At 38.7% G+C, this 21,659-nt stretch overlaps 1 protein-coding gene across 1 annotated transcript in view; it reads left to right on the top strand.

Annotated features, from left to right (window-relative positions):
- The first annotated feature begins 532 nt into the window (after positions 1 to 532).
- Positions 533 to 21,659, top strand: part of CELF2 (CUGBP Elav-like family member 2) — a 402,001-nt gene continuing 380,874 nt past the window's right edge. The window contains exon 1 of the mRNA XM_090266503.1: positions 533 to 563. The gene's annotated coding sequence lies outside the window, so the exon portion shown is untranslated. The remainder of the gene's footprint in view (positions 564 to 21,659) is intronic.

Consider the following 21,659-nt stretch of genomic DNA (forward strand, 5'->3'; position numbering starts at 1 on the left):
AAAAAGTAAAAAAACAAAACAAAACAAGAATTTGCTACTAAAAGAATTGGATTTTGTGCTGTACATGTTCCTTCATAAACCTTAGGTGACAGAGAGCATCAACATGAAGACACATTCTCAACAGAATTTGTTTCTAAATGATTCTTGGAAAGAGAACACAGCTGCTTTGTTTAATTGGAAAATACCTAATATGGTGACTTAGGATTTTTTTCTTCCTATTTTCCTTCTGTATGTGGTACATTTTTAAATTTTAATGTTTTAAACATAGTTAAGTTCTACCACGGAGAAGCAAAGGCAGGTATTTTGCATGTGTATAAACTTGCCTTTGAAAATAACCATTGAAATGTTGATGGGAATTACTCAGAAGTGTGATTAGACAATGTTAAATCAACAGCTGCATATACAGTATCTTTTGCACACATATGATACCATAACTCCTTGGCACAATGATATTATGGTTTTATTTAACACATTTTTAGAACTTAACAAAATAAGCTTATCATACTTATCTTCTTTTTCCCTTCCAGAGAGACAACCACAGAGTTAGCTGGAAGTCTACCAAGGTGAGCAGACATACTTTGCTTATTCTGTGCATGATTTCTGATGTACCCAGCAAGGAGTGTTGTATGTGCTTTTAGAGAGGACTTCATTTTCCTTTCTTGCCTCAGATTTTAGACCTCATATTTCACTATGTCAATAGCCAAAACTGTGTCTGAGTCACATAGAAGTGATATAACCAAGAAGTGATGAGGATGATGTCCACTTACAACTTAGATAACTTCTTATTCGTATTTGAAGTTCTATTCTTTATCCGGAGATGTATCGGTGAGCTATATTCTTTATAGAAATCATCAACATGCTGTTTCCTTTATTATATTCATGGGCTTGGCAATCTAAAGATACATGGAATTGGTTCTTTTTTTCTTCAATATATCCATTATTATTACTGTGTTCAAGGATTTATAGATTTATGAAAGAATCCTGAGATTCCCCTAAAGAACTGATATCGTAGTTTTGATGATGATATAGATTTCTTTGTATTTCTTATCATCATGGAAATAAATACTTAGTAATAGTACCTCACCAACAAAAAAAATCAATATATCAATATATCAATATATTTTATATATTTTGATATTTTGTCATTTTATGAAATAAGATAAAATTAACAGGATGCAAATTATAGAGAACTAGCCACCAAAAATGATTACTACTATTTATTAGAAAAAGAAAGAAAGAAAGTTAGTAGGAAATACTTTAAAAGATATTCTGCTGGGCATCACATACAGCACCTAGCATCATGCCTTAGTCTTTGAAGGTGCTCAGTAACCATTTGTGAATGAAGAAATGGGACATAGGGTATTGGGAACTGTTGGAAATGGAAATCAAGGGAATCTTAAGAACAAGTAAAAGAAGTGTGAACGGACTATGGTAATGAACAGCACTAGGGAATAAGAACGGTTATATCGTCACCATCTGTTACAGGAGATAAGCACATTTGGTTGCTTTTTTATGTAAGGAAAATCTTCGCTTATAGGATCATGATTAATATTGCCAAAAAAACTGTTTACTGTGATCCAAATATTTAAATTACTCCATGTCTTAATTCTTTGGATAACATCCCAAAGAAACATTTCAACTGTGTGCCGGTTTACAAGGTTATAGCAGATGTGTGTTCTGGTGTACGTATGCCCTCTGTTTGTCATTGTGCTTTCACTCTGAAGAAGGTCCACTCTGAAGGCTTAGGCAACCCATCAGGGAGAAGGAGATTTGTGTATCTGCCCATGTTGTGGTGAAGAAGTTAATCCCCAAATAATGAAAGAAAGAATGACTTTCAAATGTTTCTAAAATGGCTAAGGAGTGCATCACCCTCAGATGAGGCCCACACGGAGCTGTATCATGCAGATAAAAATTAGATATCTGAAAAAATCTGGTGCACACCCTGAATTCCATTAAATAGCCATGCTTATTATTGTGAATACCAAACGGCACTTCCTGTATTCACTGCAAATGGTCTTCTGTTGTAGCTGGTTTATTGTCCCAGGGAGAGTTCTCTCTCTTCCTGAGTTTGGTGGGAGATATTTTAGTAATGAGTCTACTTATGTTTTTTCATGATTTTTTGTTGTTGTTGTTCTAATGTTGTATCATGTTGAAAACAAACATGACAACAAGCCCATTCACACTGCAATTCTCAGTCATCCTAATGTCATGGCAATAAGGGTGTGAGAAATATGTCTGTTGTTTCTCAGTTAGCTTCTAATGGAGCCTCAGGTATTCTTTTTTACTTTCTCCACAGGCAATTTAGGACATATCCACTGACATTTATAACCCTTCCTCATATTAACATGAAATAGTATAATTTTTTTTATGATAACTACTTATCTTGGCATTCAGAATTCACAGTACTTCTTTTGCTAACATTGTTTGTTTGTACACTCTTGTGGAATTCAATCAGTTATTCAGCTTTTAGCTTTTTGTTTTTCAAATTTCTTCAGCCTGTGAGTGGGAAAGTGCAAGTGCCCTGGAAAACCTTGGTGCTGCATAAAACCGGGTGCGTGGAGTTATTCTGTCTGTTTGTCAGCTAATGGTTAGTGGTACTGGGATTTTTATCCTTTTAGTCATAAAAGCGTGCTTATGCTGTGACATCTAGGAAAAACGGAAATTGTAATTTGGGCAACTGCTAAGTAGTGAGTGATAGGTGGCTGGGCAAGAAGACAGTGGCATCTTATAGCAGTTTGGTTTCCATTGCCTTTGACTATCTTGAAATTTTCCGAAAGGCCATTTACAAATATTGCACAAATGTGGAGTATTTCAACTTTAATTGCCTTACATGGCATTAATGTAAAGTAGCTGGCCACAGATTGATAATATTCTGTGAAACTGTCCAAGTCATGTAGTGAAGGATTGTGCCCTGGTAGTTAAAAATCCTTTGAAGTTGAAATGAGATATGTGTACAAGGTGCTTGAACAGGCAGTAGGTTTGTTTTTCATTACTAATGAAAATCTGAAGTGTTTCTGAATTCTTGCTGTTGCTGAAATTAAAGCCTAAGAATAATATGTCACCAGGAAAAATTAGATTATATGAACAACATGCACTGAGCATTGTAATTATGTTATAAATATTCAAATCAATGATCTTGTCGGGATTAAAACAGATATTTAAAGTGGCTCCAGATAGTACTCAGGCTGCCCTCTTTCTCTGGAAGCATTGTGGAAATGGGATGTATGGTTCCATTTCTTGAACTGGGAAAATGATCATTTTTAATCTAACATGTAACTCCTTCTATTTTGCTGCAGCAAAGAACAATTTAGCAATCTGAACAATTGTTTTTTTTCTCCCACTACAAGCATGTCTTTCAAGAAGTTTTTTAATGGTGAGGAGTATTTAGTTTATGTAGATGTGTTTTAATTAAATGATGGTAAAATCCCGGTGAATGGAGGCACTAAATTAGTTATTCTAAGCTGGGTTTTTAATGCAAATGATTCCTGTACAAAGATACATTTTTATTTTGGAGAGCAGAGTAAAGGTTATAAACAAGGTTTATGCTAACAGAGATTTTAATGTAATCATGCAATATTAGTGGCTGTTTTTGAGAAAGAGAACATTTTAATTCCTTGTTAACATAGTCTGCTATTTGTTAACGTAAACTAAACAGTATGGGAAATAAAGTGGCTTAATACACTTTAATAGAAGTAGCTTAAGTATTACAACAGAGATTCACAGGCTGGTTCTTGAAGCACAACACCGAGAAGTCAGGATAATCTTTGAAGAACATGAAGTATCGCTAAATGAAGCTTTAAATAATTAAGTATATAAGTCAGATGTTGTCTTTTACTAGATTTTAGCATAAAATAGAGGAGGCAGAAGCCAAAGATTAAAATTAACTTATGAAGGAAAAACTTAGACATTTTTTCTTGTATTTTAATCCAATAACTTGATCTTATTTTCTATGCCTTTTTTGAGGGGATTAGGGAACATAACTATTCAGTATAAAAAATGGAACTGCTCATTCCTAGAATACCATTATTCACCATATGATTAGGGTTTGAGACACTCTACCAAAAATATAAGAACTGCTTGCTTTGTGTAACTATCAGAAATAAAAGCCATTAATTGCATTGCAATTTAACATATGCAGTTTTTGTCTTAAACGATTGAACTTTGTTATTCAAAATTTGAACTGAACAGATTCGATGTAGTAGAAAGGCCAGAGTGAACTTTCTGACTGACCACATTTCTCAGTCATGGGTGGGACTGCTCAGGTATCAGCAAAGGGAAAAGGTGGAAGCAAAGAGAATCAAAGTAAGCTCTGCCAGCCCAACTCACCACATGTGGCTCTAGAGGGGTCTTAACTTAGATATTCAGTTTCCTGTGGAAAGCTTTAGTAGCTAACATAATCTCATATTTTTCATTGTCTTCAATATAAAATACTCACTCCTGAAAGACCTTTGAGAAATTAGAAGGTAAAAGGGTTGGTAACCAAAGACAGCAAAAGCAAAAATAAACAAGTGGGACTACATCAAGCTAAAATGCTTCTGCACAACAAAGAAAACCATCAACAAAATTAAAAGGGAACCTAATGAAACAGAAAGATATTTGCAGATCATTTATCTAATAAAGGATTAACATCCAAAATACACAAAGAATTCATGCAACTCGATAGCAAAAAAAAAAAAAAAAAAAGCTAACAATAGATTAATAAATGGCCAGAAGACCTGAACAGATATTTTTCTGAAGAAGACATCCAGATGGCCAACAGATACGAGAAAAGGTGCTCAGCATCACAAATCATTAGGGAAATGCAAACCAAAACCACAATGAGATGCCACCTCACACCAGTTAAAATGGCTGTCATCAAAAAAACAAGAGACAGCAAATGTTGACAAGGATGTGGGAAAAAGGGACCCAATGTGCACTATCGGTGGGAATGTGCATTGGTGCAGCCACTGTGGAAAAAAGTATGGAGAGTCCTCAAAAAAAAAAAAAAAAAAAAATAGAACTACTATAGGATTTAGTATTACAGTATTCCCTCACTTATTGTGAGTATTACGTTCTAGACCCCCCCATGATAGGTGAAAATCTGCAAAGTAGGAATCTTACATTTATTTTAGTATTTATATATATTTTAAGGCTTTATAAACCCTTCCCACACACTTATAAACCATTCCCAGTCCCTTATTAACCTTTCCCACTCCCTTATTAACCTTTTCTATACTTTTATAAACACTACTTATGTTCTTAAACATATTCTACACTCTTAAACTTATGTAACTTAACAACATACATATACAGTACTGCAAAATCCTGCAATATAGTGAAAAATCCACGGTAAATAATTAAATATAATATTTTTTAAAATCCCACGATACAATGAGGTTGCAATAAGAGAACCGTGATATAAAGAGGAACTACTGTACCACTCCTGAGTATTTATCCAAAGAAAATGGGAACAGGATATGGAAGAGATATTTACACTACCATGTTCATGGCAGCATTATTCACAATAGCCAAAATATGGAAACAACCTGTCTGTGTCTGTCAACAGATGACTGGGTAAATAAGATGTGGCATATGAATACAGTGGAGTATTATTCAGCCATGAGAAAGAAGGAATTCTGCCATTGTGACAGTGTGGATGGACCTTGAGGGCATTATGCTAAGTGAAATAAACCAGAGAGAGAGAGAAAGACAAATACTGCATGGCTGCATGGTATCACTTATAATCGGAACCTAAAAAAATAAGTCACACTCATAGAAACAGAGAGTAGGAAAATGTTTGCCAGGACCTGAGGGTAGAGGAAATAAGGAAACAAACAAACAAACAAAAACACTGGTAGTTCCAGGCGAATCTGGAACTTATGAACATTTCCTATCTTTTTTATAATCCCTAAGAAAGAATAATTCTCTTAACTTTCATAGGACCCAAGTCTGGTTCAATACTTACAAAATTTATTGTTTATTTATTCAACAAATGTGCATCAAGCACTAGCTACATGCCAAGGATGATTGTAGGCTCTGTGGTAAAAAACAAACAGAACATCATTTCTTCCCCTCAGCAGTTTGGTCTAGTGTAGCAAATACAGACATAGTGCTAGGTGGAAAGTGCTTAATGCCAAGAGAAAGGGAGAAAGACATGTAATTAAACTAAAGGATTTCAGAAGGGGACGGGCCACTTCTGATTGGAGGAAGCAAGGACAGCATTGTGAATCAGCTTTCTGAGCAGGACTTGAGCAGATGGTCAGGGTTAAGCATGTGGCAGTGGAGGGGGCTGTGCACTCCACACAGAGGGAGGGCCATCATTGGTGCCTAGGGGAGGTGTGCAGGGAATATGGTAGGGAACAGGAAGTGGTGCCATCTTGTTGGGTAGAGTGCAGAGGCAGGAAGAAGATCTTGGGGATGATTGGCTGATGTGAAGGGTTTAGACATGAGTCAGAGGAGCCATCCAGGGAATGCTCTAAGCTATCTCTTAAGAAGACTAATCTGGAAAAATCAATAAAATGGACTTGGGGAAAGCAAAGGAGGCTTGAAGTTCTTTGTACAGAACCTAATGGTACCACCAGACCTCACAATCCCCACAGCCCCTCTCTTAGATTTACTACTTCATGAACAATAAAAAACGAGCCTTCTAGCCTAAGTGATTGGTTTGCAAGCTTTACACTACCCAATTTTCTGCTTCCAGCACCCAACCATCACATTGCATACTGACTGAAACCACAGTCACAGTTGTTAAGATGTATTCTCTCTTCGACCCTGTCTGGACCCCCACATCCTAAACTTATACAATGCATCTTCCACTCCTGGTCAGTGACTAAATTGTCACCTGAAGGAATATTGTTCTAAATATACTCTTTTTTATTATTTTTCTCAGATTGAACCCATCTAAAAGGCATTGTAGCTATATCAGGCCAGAAAAAATGTAGATTGAATTTGTAACTATAGTTAAGAAGTTGGGGATGGCCCAAGGTTAATTCAGTGCCCTGGCACATTTCCTTTTTCCTCCTCTGCCATTCTCAGCATGTTGAGTATGGTGCCCTTCATGTTCACAATATGGTTGCAGCAGCTCCAGCCATCACATGGAGACCTGACCACATCTAGAGAAGAAGGACATTTCTTATTTTAGGGAATAATTTGTTGCCCGTGTATAAGCTCTTAGGGGAAAATTGAGCTTCTGGTGTTTGCAGTCTTTATAATGAGAGATATAATCTGCCATCAAAGAGAAAAGTACGAGTCAGGGTAAGGGGAAAGTGGCTTGTACATGCTTGAGGAATGATATCTGCCACAGGACTCTTTTTTTTTTTTTCCCTCCACCTATACCAGCCAGGCTTCTGACCCTTTGATTCCACTATACAGGTCTCATCAAGGTCAACAGCAGCCTCCATATAGCTAAAATCAAAGGCCATTTATCTGTTTTCTTATTTGACTTTCCATTCAAGATAGGGACTTCTTCCTTCTCCATGAAATGCCTCCTTAGTGTCTGAGACACCAAACTCTCCCTCTTCTTTTCCTTTCTCACTGGCCATCCTTTCTCAATCTTCCTGCTATTCTCCTTTTTTTACTTGACTCTACATGTTGAGGTACTAAGGTTCCCCTTGCTCATTTCTCCCTTCCTTTGTAGAGAGGATGTGGAGAGAGATTTCATCCAGTTCCATGGTTTTAAAGATCAGCTTTATGTGGATAGTTCTCATTTTTATATCTCTAGCCCTAACTTCTTTGAGCTTTGAATCTGAATACACAGCTGTCAATTTAACATCAATACTTAGATATAAAATTATAAACTTGACCAAAAAAGAACTTCTGAATCCTACTCATACCCACTTCACCACCATGCACCCAACTGCTCAAATGAGAAACCTAGAGTTATTTATATTGCCTTGCTTTTTCACACACTTAACAGACCATCCATCAGCAAAGCCTACAAAATTTATCTCTAATTTTTTTATTTTCCCCATCTCTCTCTAAGCCATTATAAAGTTCCACCTGCACTTTTAAAATGGTCTCCCAATTAGTTTCTCAATTCCTCTGTAGCAATGCAGTTTCCACGTAGGAGCGCAGGTGATCTTTGAAAAGTCTTTTCAGATTCTTCCCTTCTTTTAAGGGCTCTAGTCCCAGCATGACCCTCACCTCCTGCTCTGCACTACCTCATCTAAACCTAATCACCCCCAAAGGCTCCATCTCCAGTTTCCATTACATTAGGGGTTAGGGCTTCAGCATATGAATTTTGGGATGTGCACACAAACATTCAATCATAACAGGAAAAAAGGGAGGGAGCTTTGAAGAAACCTTCTCCCAAAGAACCAGTGGTAGATGAGCAACATGATCTGTGCCTTCTATCACCCTTCTCACTCTGCTCTCTGCTTTATATCCTTGGCACCCAGAAAAATTCATCTTATTGGCTGAAACTTATTAACCTAAATTTGTTAACAAGCTGTTTGGAGCCATTGTTGTTGAGTGTACCTTAGCATAGAGGTTAAGACATTGGGCTTTGGGCTCAGACACTTGAATCTTGTGTCTGCCATTTCTTAATCATGTGACCTTGAGCCAGTTAGTTAAAATCTCTGTTTCCATGTTTCATTTGTAAATTTGGAAAAATTGTGATACCCATCTTATAGTGTCATGATGAGAAGATAATTCTTATAAAATATTTAGCTGAGAGCCTGGCAAACAATTAGCAAACTAATACATGGTGGCTATTATAGTGGTTCATTCAAAGATAGCTTTATGCTAATTATTTTTTAATCAACACTTGGATAGTGTCCATATCCAAGACAAGACACCTTATTACATTATAAGAAACAGCCTAGTGAAATGGTTTAGAACATGTGCTCTGGAGACAAAATCCAACATGTGTTCATATCCCAGTTGACCACTTACTAGTTCTGTGACCTTGGTAAGTTTCCTAAACTCTCTGTGCCCTGTTCGCTTCATCTATAGAATGGGGGATAATATAGGATCAGTAATTCTGAGAATGAAATGAAGTGACACGTGAAAGTCCACCAAACAGTTCTTACTTTGCTGTTTTATTATAGGAAATTCAAGTTGTATACTAGTTGAAATTTGAGGTGGGGCATGAAGTAGTGTCAAATCATAGGCTATATAAACCTCTAATTCAGATATTAATTATTCAGTGGCTAGATTTTTGTTTGCTATGAATGATTATTGATTTAAAACAAAATACCCAAATGTTGAATATAAAATTCCCTTGACCTTGCTATAATATATGAAAATAACAATTACCCAAAGAAAGTGTGTATGCAAATCCTCCCCATCTATCATAGCCAGCTATATCAGGAACACGGATTTTATTAATTCTCCAAATTACCTAAATCAAAACATTTCATTCTTTATAGATGTATATAAGAGTCCATAGTGACTGAATTAAATTACACTTGTTTTATAGTGTTCTGATGTGTAACAAATTATCAAAGGAACCATCTTTACAAGCAAAACTTTAGAATAGTGCTAACTTACTCACTGCGTGACCTACTTAAACTGCTCAAATTCTTCTTGTTGTAGACTACATAATTAGATTTTAAATGGAACATGATAAAGAAATTATACTGGTGATCTCTAGAGATTTTGATACCCTGTTTGGCTCTTTGTAAGAGTATAGCAAAGGCATACTTTAAAATTTAATAAAGGCCTGCCCTAATTTTTTTCTTTTTAGATTTTCCTTGTCTGCTCAGTAATCCAGAGCTATGCTATATTATCCACAAGTCTTACCTGAAATAAATGATCAAAATAAAGATTCTTAAAAGCACATTTTTCCTAATTTGAGAATTTTATTATTTGCCCTTGAGAGCTTTTGTGTAGCAGTTGAACTCCTTTAAGATAAAACCTGCCATTTCCTGAATTTGTCGCCGTAGAGAATTGGAGCTTTATTCATTCTCTTTGTGGAAGCATTCATCTCTTCAGCGTTTCTGAACAAGTGGGTAGAAGATGGTTTCAGCGGAAGATAACATTTTGCAATTAGAATTCCTTATTTGCTGTGTAAAAGTTGCACCTCTTGAGTGGACGAAAGGGAACACACAGACACACACACACACATGCATGCATGCACACATGCAGCCAGCAGAAAGAAGAGCCAATGGTAGAATAAAGGAGAATTCCTGGCTTGAGGATCCGAAGAGCCATTACACCTTCTTGAGTAAATAATTTTGTGTCATAACTTCCAGTCATTCACTTTCTTTTGTAAAGGGACACTGCCAAGGTAAAATTATATGTTAAATACAGCTATTTTATATTCACTTAATACCAGTTTGTCGTATGAAACCTCTGGCCTCCCGAAGAATTTCCGATTTTGCTCTCCACTAGGCTTTGACAGAACACCATGTGGGAGAGCCTCTCTTCCTGTTCAGGGTTGGCTGCTTTGGTTGTCTTAAACATTTGCCTCCATTGATGTTTGCAATTGTCAATCTACCAACAGGATATAAATTAATAAAATTCATTCTCGTTTATACGTACTTAATTTTAAACCTTGTAAATTTTTCTTTTCAGATTAGGTTCTTGCAAAGTAAAGGAAATCATTCCCAAATCATACTTTTAGTGAAATAGTTTATGTGACTAGTTCACAACTTATATGAATATTTAATGGATAATGAAGGTGCTAATGGGCATAATAATGAAACTTTAATATGGACTGTGGATATTAACAACGTCATTATTACTAGTTACATCTTTGAGAACCCATATGAACAAGGAAATATATGTAAAATAAAAGGTACAGTGATCCCTGTGTTTAAGAACCAAAAGATTCTAAAAGCGGAAATCTGATTTATAGTAAGAAAAAGTGTGTTCTTCTTGGACCCCAGTGCAGGCACAGAGTCTGTCACATGATAAGGTGAAAACATTTTTATTGAGTACATTAAAAGCCATATAAATTGACTAAGTATTTCAGTTCACAGGAGAGAGAGAGAACATTTTTTGTATGGCAATTAGAAAACTATCACAATGGAAGATGTAGATCTTCTGGGAAAAGGACTAGCAGTGACAAAGCAAAGAGCAAAGACTGTGGAGTGCCCTCAAACAGAGATTCAGCCAGCTGGTTTCAACCAGATGGTTTGTTGAGAGGATAATGAAATATGAGATTAGAGAAGTTGGTAGAAGCCAGCTTGCAGCTTTAAAATGATAGAGTAGTTTGCTTTTGGTTCGCTTTGTTTTCTTTTCAGGAGGCCACAGGAGACCTTGAAGCAGGATGAATATGTGATTCAAAAAGTGTGTTGGCAAGGTTAATCAGACGGTGTCCTGCAGAACATACTGCAATGGGAAGAGCTCACCAGCCCAGAAACTCCCTGAGGACGAGGACCAAATCCATTTTGCTCACCTTTTTGTCCTCAACACCTAGCACAGTGCCTACAGCACAGAGTAGGTGTTCAAATATATGACAAATGAATTAATGAGTAACTGGGAGATAAAGATTTTTTCTAAATAGTGTAAATGAGGATAATGAATACTTAAAGTAGCCTGGTCATTGTAGAAAGAAAAAGGCACTGGTTGATTACAGAAAGTAAGTGGAAAAAACAAATCAGTAAAACTTAGGTAATGAAGGAGAAAGCAGTCCAAATGATCATCAAGTTTCTCGTTCGGAAATGTCATAGTAACGCTGCCACAAATCAGGGCGGTATGGAAAAAGAGCTTGTTGGGAAATGTGGGGCTAGAAAGAGGTTTCTTTTATATTGAGTTAGAGATAAAAGCCAGGTATCTAAATGGACATTTCTGGTGGGGGTGAGGGACACTTGTGGACATGGCCCTGAAGGTTTCAGTGTCTGGGAATAAAGCGTCTTGGAAGTTGTTTGCATAGAGGTTTCATTGAAGTCATTTTGCCCACACAAACAGGTTTTGCAGTTGTCTTTCATGGTGGATCCTTTGCCAAATTAGGCAGGATTCAAATTTGGAAGGGAGTCCTTGAGGACAGATAATGTTGAAGCAGAAATAAATGCAATAGTCATATGGCTTCTAGTTCATTCTGGCAGTTTCTCAGGAGAATAATAAAGGAGTTCTCTGGGGTGACTTACTTCCCTTTTAAATGCCCACTTCAATTGCCATCTTGTTCCTGACTTTCACTATGAAAATTTGGTACATGGCACTGTTAGCAGAGTTCTGCTGGAAACAGAACTGTGTTTGCTGCCTGCTCTCATTTGGCCTTTCTCATCTTGGCCTGGTACTTCTTGGCTAATTCCATCATGTCGGAAGTTTCGTGTCTCCTGGGTTCTTGCCTGAAGCTCTGGCAGCTGACAGTGTTCGGTTGAGAAAGTCCTATCCAAGTTCAATTTCCATGATGCAAGAGTCTCCCTTTAATACCAGCATAAATTGAAACCCAAGTTGAATGCAACATTTTAGCTCTTTATTTTGTAAGCTAGTTCCGGTATTCTTAAATATTATAAATTAAAATTTCGTATAGAAGAGCATAGATTAGATCATAAAGCAGCACTTGGTAGCTTATAGAGTATATTAGCTTTGGGGTTATTGGGTGATGTAGATTTTAAATTTTGTTGAGGTCCATGGACACTGAGTCATACAGAGATGCTTGTGAGGGTGAAAAAGTTATACCCCTATTTCTAGCTAACGGACTGCAATGCTTTAGAATTAGAAAATGAGAGCCTGTGAAAGCAACTAAGGACTGAAGAACAAAATGAAATCAGAGTGGTTGTCTTGAGTTCTCATAACCATGGAGTCTGCAAAGACTTCTCAGATGCCTCAGTTCTCTCTTCCTTTTCCCCTCTCACCGGAATCTCTCCCTCCTCTGATATACATGCACATTGGAGCTGATATTTGTAAAGCAGAAAGAAGCATTAAGAGCTTTAGAAGGAGCAAAGGTAAAGAAATGGTTACTCACTCAATAAAAAATAATTTAATACAATTTTTAAGTAAGTAAATGCTTTTCATTTAAAAAGTGGAGACTCTCAGAGGAGTAATAATTACATTTTAACATAAGTTGTTGAAGAACACAGTGTAATCTGAATGAGAATAGTGCAGATATTCTTATGTGACGATTCTCCTGCCTACACACACCAAGATTGGTTTTTTGTTTGTTTTTATGTTTAGTGGTAATACTTTAGAGCTAGATGGACTTCTTTTGTATCATCTTGTTTTGCAGATGAACAGACTGAGCCTCAGAGAGTCAAAATCAAGTCCTCATAACCTGACAATTTGCTCTTGCTGGACAAGCTGATATTTACCTGGTATGGGTGGGGTCCAGTTTTTATTTCAGGGCCTATTTTGGGGCCATAGAATCAGAAGCCCCTTTAACAAGTTTCTGGCTGTCTGAACCTACCCCCCTTCTTTGGTAACTTCTGTTTACTTCCAGTATTTCCAGCATAGCCTTGTTCTTGCTAAGAGAAAGCCAAGTGCTGAAATAAGTGTTGATGTCACTTATATCATGGTGTACAATAGTGCTTCTCAAATCTTAATGTACATATAAGTTGGCAGAGGATTTTATCAAAATGCATATTCTGATTCAATTGGTCTGGAATGCAGCCCAAAATTCTCCATTTTTTTCTTTTTATTAAATTTATTGATGTGACACTGGTTAACAAAATTATATAGGTTTGAGGTGCACAATTCCACAATACATGGTCTGTAATTGTATTGTGTGTTCATTGCCCCAAGTCAAGTCTCTGTCATTCACCATTTATCCCCCCATAACCTCCTTCACCTCTCCCTAACCCCTCTCCCCCTGGCAATCACCACGCTGTTGTCTGTGTCCATGGGTTCTTTTTCTCCTTTTCTTTTTTCTTTTTTGCTCAATCCCTTCACCCCCTAACCCCCCAATCCACCCTCACCATTTATCAGCCCACTATCTATGAGTCTGTCTCTGTTTTGCTTCTTAGTTCAGTTTGTTCATTAGATTCCACATATAAGTGAAATCACATGGTGCTTGTCTTTCTCTGACTGGTTTATTTCACTTAGAATAATGCTCTCCAGGTTCATCTATGCTTTTGCAAAGGGTAGTATTTCCTTCTTTTATATGGCTGAGTAGTATTCCATTGTGTAAATGTACCACAGCTTTTTTATCCACTCAATTACTAATGGACACAGGCTGCTTCTAAATCTTGGCTATTGTAAGTAACACTGCAATGAACATAGTGGTACATATATTCTTTCAAATTAGTGTTTCAGGGTTTTTTGGATAAATTCCCAGAAGTGGAATTGCTGGGTCATAAAGCAGTTCCATTTTTAATTTTTTGAGGTAACTCCGTACTTCTTTCCACAGCGGCTGCAGCAGTCTGCATTCCTACCAACAGTGCACTGGGGTTCTCTTTTCTCCACATCCTCGCCACTTGTTGTGTGTTTATTTATTGATGTTGGCCATTCTAACAGGTGTGAGGTGATATCTCATTGAGGTTTTTTTTTTAGTATATTTTATTGATTATGTTGTTACAGTAGTCCCAATTTTTTCCCCTTTGCTCCCTTCTGTCCAGTTTCCCACCTTCCCTCCTGCAATTCCACCCTCCTTAGTTCATGTCCATGGGTTGTGCATATAAGTTATTTGACTTCACCTTTTCATATATTATTCTTAACATCCCCCTGTCTATTTTGTACCAACCAATTATGCTTCTTAGTCCCTACACCATTTCCCCATTTCTCCCCCTCCCCCCTCCCAGCTGATAACCCTCCAAATGATCCCCATACCTATGATTCTGTTCCTATTCTGGTTTGCTTGGTTGGACTTTGTTTTTATTTTTTAGATTTAGTTGTTGATAGTTGTGAGTTTGTTGTCATTTTAGTGTTCATAGTTTTGATCTTCTTTTCTTAAGTAAGCCCCTTTGATATTTCATATAATAATGGCTTGGTGATGATGAACTCCTTTAGCTACACCTTGTCTGGGAAGCACTTCATCTGCCCTTCCATTCCAAATGATAGCCGTGCTGGATAGAGTAATAGCCTGGTTGTAGGTTGCCTTTCATCATATGAAATACTTCTTGCCAGTCCCTTCCTGCCTGCAAAGTGTCCTCTGAGAAATCAGCTGATAGTCCTATAGGCACCCCCCTGTAGGCAACTCTCTGCTTCTCTCTTGCTGCCCCCAGGACTCTGTCTTTATCTTTCACCTTTGGCATCTCAGTCATGACGCGTCCTGGTGTGGTCCCCCTGGGTCCAGCTCGCCTGAAACCCTCCGTGCTTCCTGGACCTGTATGTCCATCTCCTTCACAAAGTTTGGGAAGGTTTCCATATTTTTTTCAATTCTTGCTTCCTCATTCTGCCCTGGTTGACTGCTTTTTCTTCCTTATGTTCCAAATCATTGATTTGAATCCCGGTGTCCTTCCTTTTACCATTGATTTTGTGTGGCTTTTCCTTTGTTTCACTTAGCAAAGCCTTCACTTCTTCTCTTATGCATTGGCCATATTCAAGCATATCTGTCAAGCCTGTGAGCATCTGTATCACCACAGTTTTGAATTCTGCATCTGTTAGGTTGTCTGTCTCCTCATCTGTTAGGTTGGCTATCTCTTAGTCACTTTCTCCCACTGGAACCTTGATCCGTTTCCCCTTTTGGGCCATACTTCTCTGTCTCCTCATTCTGACATGCTTCTGTGTTTGTTTGCCTCTGCGTCTCAGGTAGGGCTGTCGCTCCTGTTACATTGTAATGGGCAGAGCCTTAAGGATTCCTTAGTACAGGGCTACCTGTTTCACCATGTTGTGGCACTGTATGTGGGGGAGGGGTCCGAGAAGGAACAATGTCACCAGCCCAACACTCGCCCCTTTTCCAGGCACCTCACCCACCTCCACACTGGACTGGCATCCCTCTAGCTGCTGCCATGGCCGTTGTTCCCAGAGTGGGTCGGTCCGTGGACATCCTAGGACCATGGGGGCACTTTAAACAAGTGGACTTGCTGAGAGATCGGCAGTTTCTGCCTCCACCTCAGCCCCCACTGGTCTGCACAGTCAGAAGCAATGAGGCTTGATTTTCCTGGGTGCTGGGACCATGAGCTGCGAGGGCCAGTGAGGAGCTGTGAATGCTCCCCAGGTGTCCCTGCTGACTTTTTAAAACGTGTGACTGCGCTTTCCACCAGCCCGCCACTGCTGCCATCACTGCCGCTACTACACCGCGTCCTCTCTGCCCCCATTCCACCCTTCCTACCTGTCTCGTTGAGTATTTCTTCTTTATAACTTTGTTTGCTGGACTTCCATGCAGTTTAATTTTCTGGAACTTTTGGTCATTTCTAGATTTGAGGTAGTTGTATTCCTTCTTAGTTGTGGAGGGAGACGCAGAGTGTCTGTTTATGCCTCTATCTTGGCCAGAAGTCCTCATGGAGGTTTTAATTTTGCACTTCTCTGATGAGTAGTGACTTCAAGCATCTTTTCATATTTATTGGCCATCTGTCTGTCCTCTTTGGAGAAGTGTCTATTCAGGTCCTTTGTCCATTTTTTAATTGGATTATTTGGATTTTTTGGTATTTTCTTTTATAAGTTCTGTATAAATTTTGGATATTAACCCCTCATCAAATATATCATTGGCAAATATGTTCTCCCATTTAGTGAGTTGTATTTTCATTTTGTTGATGATTCCCTTTGCTGGGCAAAAGTTTTTAGTTTGATGTAGTCACTTGTTTTCATTTTTTCTTTTGTTTCCCTTGCCCAAGGAGATAGGTCAGGAAATATATTGGTACAAGAAATGTCCAAGATTTTACTGCCTATGTTTCCTTCAAGGATTTTTATGGTGTCGAGTCTGACATTTAAGTCATTAATCCATTTTGAGTTTATTCTTGTGTATAGTATAAGAAGGTGGTCTAATTTTTTTTTGCATGTATCTATCCAATTTTCCCAACATCATTTATTTAATAGACAACTGTCTTTTCCCCATTATATGTTTATGCCTCCTTTGTCAAATATGAATTTACTATAAAGGTATGGGTTCATTTCTGAGTTCTCTATTCTGTTCCATTGCTCTATATGTCTGTTTTTTATGCCAGTATCATGCTGTTTTGATTCCAGTGGCCTTGTAGTTTAGTTCGACATCAGATAGCATGATTCCTCCAACTTTGTTCTTCTTTCTCAAGATTGCCATGGCTATTCGGGGTCTTTTGTGGTTCCATATACATTTTTGGAATATTTGTTGTAGTTCTCTTAAATACTCCATTGGTATCTTGAATGTATAGATTGCTTTGGGTGATATGGACATTTTAATAGTGTTAATTCTTCCTATTCATTAACATGGTATGTGCTTCCACTTATTTGAATCTTCTTCAGTTTCTTTCTTCAGGGTTGCAATTCTCCATTTCTAATAGCTCCCATGGGAATTCTGAGAATTCTGATCTTTTTTTTTAAGTATATTTTATTGATTATATTGTTACAATAGTTCCAATTTTTCCCCTTTGCTCCCCTCCGCCCAGCACCCCCCTTCCCCGACAATCCCCTCCCCAAGTCCATGCCCATGGCTCACCCTTTCATATATTCTTCTTCTTTTTTTAAAAATAATTAATTAATTAATTAGTTAAATATTTTAACAATAAAAAATAACAATCCCTCCCTCTCAGACTTAAGACCCTTTACAATCTTATAAAGGACAATGGATGAAGGTCTCGAGCTCCTATAGTTGCTTCAAGCTGGACATGGTCGTCATCCTACCTACCCTTGGGTCAAGAAATCCCTAATAAGAGTGGGGGTGTGGAGGGAAAGGTGGCTTTCCCACAAGGGGAAGGATCGTGCAGACTCCAGGTTGGTTGGCTGTCTCTGGACAACGGCGTGCTTGGTTTAACAGGCTGGCATCCTTGTTGCATTCTGGGGGCAACAGGGTTAAAGGACATCATTCAATCCATAACCACTAGATGACAAAAGACAGGTATTAATTTTTCAATGTCCCACATTAGGGAAAAGAAGGGCTTCTTTAGAGGAAGGTATGCCAGGTACATCTCACCTGTCCAAAACCCTTTTGCCCATTATACTTATTTTGGACTGAGGGAAATATTTTAGGTATCCCCCATCTCAGGCCTCTGGGCTCTTTCTATCCAAGCCATTAGGATAGAAAAGAGAAACCAGTTTTAAAGTGAAGCCCACAGACCACCCCGTTCTTCACCAACCCAGCCACTTAGTTCAGCCAAACCATTGAGTCTCAGGAGGCAGCAATACAGACAGGATTAAGTGAGGCCTATACGTACAGACAATCACTCAGGTAATGAGATCGTAGGCTTATGCCCTTTGAAAACAGAAAACACATGTTAATTTCTGTAACATAACCAACACACAAGTTTATAGATCTGTAGAACTGTCTTATCGGAAAGACATCCAGTTGCAAGGCATTTGACATTCTTCTTGCCTGTAAATTAAACATCTTTGATAATGCCGCAGACATAGTTTAACTTTCAAATGAAAACAAATTTTAAATGAAAAGAAACTTTAAAGACGGTTAGCTGCACTACTTTATAGTCTACCACTGGGCATTGTGATCTTCCTTGAATCGTGATTTTTCTCCCTAAGATTACCCTCCTTGTCATTAAAGGGACTGCATTAAGTTCATTTTTAATTTATCCTGTTCATTTGCATAAACACAACAAGAGCAGCAAATGATCACTTATGATCTTTAGTTCTGCTTTGCTGGAACTTACGCAAGGAACATTTAGGGTGACCTTCAGTCTGCCCTTCAGGGCACAGAAGCTGAGCCACATACCTGGCATTCAGCCTTGCCTGTAAACACCTGTCTTTTCCAGGTCCTCCTGGTTTTCCATTGTGCCTTAAGGTCCCTTCTAGCCATCTTTCAGGAAAACAACCTTCATTCCTTCCCTGGAAAGATTGCTATGGACCGCTCATCCATCCAAGGTACCAGGCCTTTTATCTCGTGGACTTTTATTACCTTTGAAAGTCAGTCCCAGTTGCTCAGGGCTTTTTGGTAACAACCAAAGCCCAAGCATGTCTCCTTTAGGCATGACATTCCAGTCAAAGTCTTAGTCAAAAAATCGTTATTAACAACTGGTCTTATTAGTTTTATGCAAAGAAACTTAGGTCATTACTTACTTCTTTAGAATGCCAAATTCTGGAGGGATCAGATAGGGAGAAAGTATATACAGTGTGAAGGAAAATCCTTGTCCTTCTAATATTCACTGAACTTGCATTTCTATTCTTTATATTTTTATTTTTCCCCCCCACTAAAAATTTTTCTGTTTGTTTGTTTTTCCATTACAGTTGTCTCACTTTTTTCCCCCTCTTGCTTCTCTGCACCCTGTCCCTCCCTTCTCCCACATTCAGTACCCGCCCAGCTGTCCATGTCCATGGGTCATTTATACATGTTCTTTGACTAGACCCTTCCCCTTCTCACCACTTCTCTCCCTCCCATCTCCCCCTTTGTTACTGTTAGTTTATTCCTCATTTACATACCTCTGGTTCAATTTTGCTCATTTGTTTGTGTTGTTCATTAGTTTCCTTTAACAGGTGATAGCATAAGATAATTTTCTTTTGTTGCCTGGCTTATTTTGCTAAGCATAATTCTCTCTAGTTCCAATCATGTTGTTGCAAATGGTAGAAGTTCCTTCTTTCTTTCAGTACTTATTCATTGTCATTTTCCCCCTTTGTACTCATGTTCCTCTCTGTCTCTCTCTGTTTCTTCATCTTCTTAAAGCAGACCCTTTAGCCTCTCTTGCAATACTGGTTTGGTGGAGATGTGTTCTTTTAACCTTCTTTTGTCTTGGAAACTCCTTATTTCACCTTCCATTTTGAATGAGAGCCTCGCTGGGTAGAGTATTCTTGGTTGTAGGCCTTTGTTTTTCATTACTTGGAATATATTTTGCCATTCCCTTCTGGCTTGTAGTGTTTCTGCTGAGAAGTCTGATGATAGCCTTATTGGAGCTCCCTTGTATGTTATTAGTTGTTTCTCTCTTGCTGCTTTTAGGATTCTCTCTTTGTCTTTGAATGTTGGCATTTTAATTATGATGTGTCTTGAAGTGGGCCTGTTGGGGTTCATCTTCATTGGGACCCTCTATGCTTCCTGGACTTGCACGATTCTTTCTCTCTTCATGTTAGGGAAGTTTTCTGTCATTAGTTTTTCAAAGAGGTTTTCTATCCCTTGCTCTTCTTCTTCTCCTTCTGGAATTCCTATGATACGGATATTATTACATTTCATGTTGTCCTGCAGCTGTCTTAGAGTCTCTTCAGTCTTGTTCAGCCTTTTTTCATTTTGTTGCACTGTCTGTGAGTTTTTGTCTACATTGTCCTCCAGCTCGCTGATCCGATTTTCTGCTTCCTCTAGCCTGTTTTTAATTCCTTCTACTGTGTTCTTCAATTCAGAGATCATATTCTTCATTTCCTCCTGGCTCTTATTGATAGCTTCCATGTCCTTTTTGATGCTGGTATAATTCTCAGTAAGTTCCTTATAGTTCTTCTGGAGTTCACTGTAGTTTTTCTGGAGTTCTTTGTAGTTTCCGCTGAGCTCATTGAGCTTCTCCATAATACATGCTTTCAATTCCATATCTGATAGTTGGCTCCCCTCTATTTCATTTAGCACTCCTTCTGGGGACTCTGCCTTTCCTTTCAATGGGGGGTTTTTTCTCTGTCTCCCCATTTTTGTGACTCCTATTGTTTGTTGGTGCTTCTTAGAATGGTCTGCACTTCCTGGGTCTGCCCCTGGTGGGGTCAGATCCTGTACCAGTCTGGGCCTAGGCAGCCTGTTGGAGACTTCCAGGGATCTACTGCCTTTGTCTGTCTCCTTTAGTTGATAATCTATTCAATCTGTGATTAGCCATCAGGCTTAAGGACCGTGGGTGTGGCAGCTTAATTCCTGTAGGCAGGGCCTTTACTTCCCCTCAGGCTGACGCCACTTGGCCGGGAATGGTCTGCCTGCAGTGTGGGGATGAGTCAGCCCTGGGACCCGGCCGGCCGCTTCCCCAGCTCTCCCCTCAAAGCCACCACACCAAACTCTCCCCAAGCATCTCCAGTCCTCTCTGCCTTTCCTCCGCTTGAGCCCAGGGTAAGTGGGGGCCAAAATATTTTTGTATGTGATCCGCTTAAGAGCTCTTTTTCTCCAGCTGTTTCTCTCTGGCTAGCAAGAAACCCTGTGGCTTTTCGCTTTTCTCAGCTGGATACTATTTTACTTTCCACTCTGTTGCTGTAGGCTGGGAAGCTCAGCTGGGGGTTTAGACCCTGCCCTTCTCAGGGGGAATTCCCGGCTGCTGAGCTGTTTCTCAGTCCCTTCAGCTGCCACCCGTGTGAGCCCAGCCAGCCCTTCCGCGTGTCCGCACTCCCTACCGGTCACGTTGTGATGTAGCGGCCTTTTTTGTCTCTCCGTGGTTATAAGACTTCTCTCCAGCTGGTGTTCGGTTGGTTATTCCAGATGATTTCTCCAAAATTGCGTTGTAAATCCAGACTAGTTCTGGGAGGAAGTTAGTGTAGCTTCCACTTACTCCTCCGCCATCTTGTTTTTCCAGAGAATTCTGATCTTTGGGCCACCCTATGAGCAAGAAAGGAACTATGGAACTATACATTTCTGGTTGGCTTGTTACTATTTACTTTTCGAGAAGATGCTACAAAGCATTTTGGAAACTGCCACTGTAGGAGTAATTTCTTTTCAAACTCTGAGTTACTATAAACCTGCTGTAGAAGTCTCTGCAGATTGAAAAGAACTGGATAAAGGCAATATTATGTTATTGAGTTCACATGAGTTTAGAATACATTATCAATCAAGATTTGACTTTCAAGTCTGAGTTTATAATGAGTATCCTTAAAGCAGAGACCCAAGTTTG

The sequence above is a fragment of the Furipterus horrens genome, unplaced genomic scaffold (genome assembly GCF_987537825.1).
Source record: "Furipterus horrens unplaced genomic scaffold, mFurHor1.1.pri manual_scaffold_2, whole genome shotgun sequence".
Taxonomy (NCBI): Eukaryota; Metazoa; Chordata; class Mammalia; order Chiroptera; family Furipteridae; genus Furipterus; species Furipterus horrens.